Below are 5,000 nucleotides of genomic sequence, written 5' to 3'. Positions count from 1 at the left end.
GCCGGCAGCCGGGTAGACCTGCTGTCGGCCGGCCGCAGGGGTAGACCTGCTGTCGGCCGGCGGCCGGGGTAGACCTGCTGTCTGCCGGCACCCGGGGTAGACCTGCTGTCGGCCGGCCGCCCGGGTAGACCTGCCGTCGGCCGGCCGCGGGGTAGACCTGCCGTCGGCCGGCCGCCGGGGTAGACCTTCTGTCGTCCGGCACCCGGGGTAGACCTGCCGTCGGCCGGCCGCCGGGGTAGACCTGCCGTCGTCCGGCCGCCGGGGTAGACCTGCCGTCGGCCGGCCGCCGGGGTAGACCTGCCGTCGGCCGGCCGCCGGGGTAGACCTGCCGTCGGCCGGCCGCCGGGGTAGACCTGCCGTCGGCCGGCCGCCGGGGGAGAGCCGCTGTCGGCCGGCGGGCCGCCGCGGGACGCGTCGAGCGGCCCGCCCCTCTCGGCCTGAGCGCGTCGCCGCCTTCGTGTCTCCCCGAGAGGGAAGGAGGGAGCCCTCAGAAGCCGGCGGCGCTCCCTCCCCCGTCCGGGCGCGAGCAGACGGCGGCCCCGCCGCCGCCTCGGTTTCTGCCCGCCCGGCTCGATCGGCGGGGCCGCCGTCCGCCTGCAGGTTTCGGCGGGGCCGGCCGGGGGCCGAGCGGGAAGGAAGCCGCCGTGGGCGCGAAAGCCTCCGAGAGAGCGCCGGCGAGAAAGCTTCCTCGGAAAGGGAGGGCGCCGAGGCTCAGGCCGCCGGCGGCCCCGTCGGCCCGCTCCTCAGCCCCCGCAGGCGTTGTCGCAGTGCCGAGCGGCCGGCCGCTTGAGGAGGAGCCGCCCGGGGCGTGGGCGGGGAGGGGCCGACGGCGGCGGCCCGAACCGTCGCCCAGCAGGGGGGCGGGCGGGGCAAGCCCGGAAGGAGGTGCCGAGGCAGGGTGACGTCGGAGGGCGGGGCCGCCGGGCCGGCATCGCCCGCCCAGCAGGGGGCGGGGAAAAGCCCGGAAAGGCGCCGCCGCGGGAGCGGCGGTTCCGTGCCCGGGCCCCGCACGCCTCGGCGGCGAGCCCCCGGAGGCGGGCCCGGGGCCAAAGACCTCCGCGGACCGCCGAAGAGCCGGCCGCCCGCCCGCCCGCTCGCCGCTTCTGCCGGCGATTCGAGTCGAGTCACGCCGGGGGCCGGCGTCTTTCTTCCCGCCGCGTCCCACCGCACCCTCCCGCCCGCTTCCTTTCCCCCGCTGTCCGCCCCCAGGTCCCGCCGGCTGGCCGGTGCCGCTTCTGCTCCCCGCAGGCGTGGCGGGGACGCCCCGCGGCCGGTCGAGCGCGTCGGCAGGCCGGGCGCGGGCCGCGAGCCGCCCGTCGGCTCGGCTGGGAGGCGTCCGGCCGCGCACGCAGGAACGGAAATGGGATGGGCCGAGAATTTCGGATCCCGGCGAAGCGTTGGTGTTCCGCCCCGACGCGAGAGCCGTCCTTTCGGGAAAAAGACGAAAGAAGAAGGGAAGGGGTGGGTGCGCGTGTGGCCGTGGGTGAGGGCGTGTGCCTGCGTGCCTGCGTGCGTGAAAAAAAGCAAAATAAAGCAACGGTCAAAAATACGCCTCGGTCTAGGGAGCGGCAATATCGGGAGGGACGGGGCCGCCGAAGCTACCCGACGGCCGAGGGGCGCACAGGTCGGTCTCCCGCCTCCGGGGCAGGCCGCCGCCGCCGCCACCGCCGCCGCCGGGCACGGCGTCAGAAGCCGCAGGGGGCGGCCGGCGCGGAGGCGGCCGACAGGACTACCCCGGTGGCGGGCGGCCCCGGGAGGTTGGGTCCACCCAGGGCCGGGGCCGCCTGACAGGCCTGGCCCGGTGGCGGGACACGAGGCAAATTTCAGCGGGGTACCCTTGTCTCCCGGACGGGGAAGACCTGCTGCCCGTGGTCGGGGCAGCCCTGCTGTCCCAGGTCGGGGTAGACGTGTTGTCCCAGGCCGGGGTAGACCTCCTGTCCGCGGTCGGGGTAGACCTGGTGTCCCGCGGTCGGGGTAGACCTGCTGTCCCAGGTCGGGGTAGACGTGTTGTCCCAGGCCGGGGTAGACCTGCTGTCCCAGGTCGGGGTAGACGTGGTGTCCCCCGGTCGGGGTAGACCTGCTGTCCGCGGTCGGGGTAGACGTGTTGTCCCAGGCCGGGGTAGACCTGCTGTCCGCGGTCGGGGTAGACGTGTTGTCCCAGGCCGGGGTAGACCTGCTGTCCGCGGTCGGGGTAGACGTGTTGTCCCCAGGCCGGGGTAGACCTGCTGTCCGCGGTCGGGGTAGACGTGGTGTCCCCCGGTCGGGGTAGACCTGCTGTCCGCGGTCGGGGTAGACGTGTTGTCCCCCGGTCGGGGTAGACCTGCTGTCCGCGGTCGGGGTAGACGTGTTGTCCCAGGCCGGGGTAGACCTGCTGTCCGCGGTCGGGGTAGACGTGGTGTCCCCCGGTCGGGGTAGACCTGCTGTCCGCGGTCGGGGTAGACGTGGTGTCCCCCGGTCGGGGTAGACCTGCTGTCCGCGGTCGGGGTAGACGTGTTGTCCCCCGGTCGGGGTAGACCTGCTGTCCGCGGTCGGGGTAGACGTGTTGTCCCAGGCCGGGGTAGACCTGCTGTCCGCGGTCGGGGTAGACGTGGTGTCCCCCCGTCGGGGTAGACCTGCTGTCCGCGGTCGGGGTAGACGTGTTGTCCCCCGGTCGGGGTAGACCTGCTGTCCGCGGTCGGGGTAGACGTGTTGTCCCAGGCCGGGGTAGACCTGCTAGCCCAGGTCGGGGTAGACGTGGTGTCCGCGGTCGAGGTAGACCTGGTGTCCGCGCCGGCTCTGGAAGTTCACCAAGGGGTCGCTGTTTTCAGCTGCCTCCAGTTACGTCATGCTAGGAGGCGGCTAGCGCCGCCGCTTTGCCCCGGTCACGTACGCTACGGTCACTTGCAGGCATCGGCGGCCTCGGACACGTATCTCCGTATTATGGGAGCGAGGTAACGGGTCGTCTCCCCCAGGCTGCTACCGTGCCTGTGTCCTCCGGAGGCGAAGCTACGGGCCGGCCGCCCGGCCGGTCGCCGGCGCTGAGCTCAGAGAGAAACGAAGGGGAGAGCCGCCGGCCAGGGAGGCCCGAGAGAGAAACCGAGAGTGTGCCGCCTCGGCGGGACCGAGTCGCGGGGCTCGTCCCGCTTCCCGTGCTACCCATCGTGCCGGTGGGGCAGCTTTGTTTGCCAGGCCGAGGAGGCGTCGTTGCCGCTGCTTGCCCAGAGAGAGAAGGGAGTGTGTTGCCGCCTCGGCGGGACCGAGTCGCGGGGCTCGTCCCGCTTCCCGTGCTACCCATCGTGCCGGTGGGGCAGCTTTGTTTGCCAGGCCGAGGAGGCGTCGTTGCCGCTGCTTGCCCAGAGAGAGAAGGGAGTGTGTTGCCGCCTCGGCGGGACCGAGTCGCGGGGCTCGTCCCGCTTCCCCCGTGCTACCCATCGTGCCGATGGTGGGGGGGGCCAGCTTGTCGTGATGCCGAGGAAGCGTGTGCTGCTTGCCCAGAGAGAGTGTTGCCGCGCGGGCGGCCGAGGCGAGAAGGGAAGGGCGTGGAGGAGGCAGAGAAGCCGCAGGCGGGTCCCCCCCGCTCTGGTCGTGCTGCTGCCGATTCCGGTCCAGTCCCGCCTCCCTCCCTCCCGCCCCAGCCCTGGGGCGGGGAAGCGAATGCCGGTGGCTGGCGGGCGAGGCGGCGGCGCCTCGTCCCTTATGTGCTCGGCCTTAAGCCGGGGGGCCCCCCTCGGCGGGGTGCAGTTTTTTTTTTTGTTTTTCGGCTGCCGGTCTCGGTGGGCCACGGTGTGGGCCCGGCAGCCGGGGGCAGACGTCGGCCGGGGGCGCCTCTGTCTAACCGTTGCTCGAGCTTCGTTCGAGGCTTTACCACCCCACCCCCGGCCCGTCCCCGAAGACCGGGTTGTGTCCCCCGCCCCGAGTTGTTGTGGCCCTCGTTCCCCCTTCCTCGGCCTTAAGCCGGGGACCCGCGCTTTTGCGGGCGGAATTTGTTTCAGGGGCGGCGGCCGGCCGCGGTGGCCGGCCCCGCCCGCGTGCGGACACCCGAACGCGACGGGGAAAAATGCCCCCGGGCCGAGAGAGAGAGAGATGGCGCGGGCGAGGCGGCGGCGCCTCGCCCTTCCTCAGTTGTCGTGGCCGGTGCGGACCGAGCCACCGTGGCCCGGCGGGCTGGGTTGCGAACGGGGTCCCCGCTTCGTTTTCTTTCGCTCGTAGGCGTGCGGGGCAGAGCGTGGGGGTCTGCCCGCCCGGTCTCCTCCGTATTTTCTGGGGGTGTGAGGGCTTTCTGCCCGCCGCTCCCTTTTGCGGCCCTAAGCCGCGGCACCGAGAAAAAGCCAAGCGTCCGCAGAGGCGTGCGGGCCCCGCCCCCAAGCGAAAAGCGAAGGGGCAGGGAGAAAAACCTCGTGGTGGCGGTGGTGTCGTTGGGGAGTGAGAGGCGCGGGCCTCGCCCCCACCCCCCATCCCCGGGCCCGCGGCCCCCGTGGCTAGCACGGGTCCTGCGACGCGCCATGTGCCTTCTTCTTATCGTTTTTTTCTGCTCCTGGTTTGCCGTTTCCCCCCCGGTTTTTTTTTTTTTTTGGTTTTGTTTTTTTCCGGGGGATGGAAAAAAAAAAGCCGATCGCCGCGAGGCCGGGCGCTAAAGCCGGGTTTGGGGGGGCCCCGTGGCCTCTCGCGGTCGGTGGCAAACTTTTTTTGTCGCACGCTTTCCCGGATGGGTTCCCCTCGGGGAAGGGGAAAAAGGGGGTGTGAAAACCCCCGACGTCCCCGGCCCCCGGCGGGGTGTGTGGCGTCTCCCATCTTTGCCGTTGTCGTCCAGTTAGAGGGAACCGTTGTCCGCAGATGCGGGTGGGTGGCGGCACCCCCCGCGCGCTCCTCCCGCTGCGATCAGCCGAAATTGTCCCGAAAGCCAAGCGGCCCGCCGGCGTCGGCGGGCCCCGGGGGCGCGTCGAGGCGGCTCGACGGCGCCGAGCCCGCGGGGGCGGTCTCTCGGGGACGAGTTCCCCGCTCGCACGCACGCACGCGGAGTC

Source organism: Cyanistes caeruleus, unplaced genomic scaffold (genome assembly GCF_971803275.1).
Source record: "Cyanistes caeruleus unplaced genomic scaffold, bCyaCae1.hap1.1 HAP1_SCAFFOLD_144, whole genome shotgun sequence".
In the NCBI taxonomy this organism is placed as follows: Eukaryota; Metazoa; Chordata; class Aves; order Passeriformes; family Paridae; genus Cyanistes; species Cyanistes caeruleus.
This window is presented reverse-complemented; position numbering follows the sequence as displayed.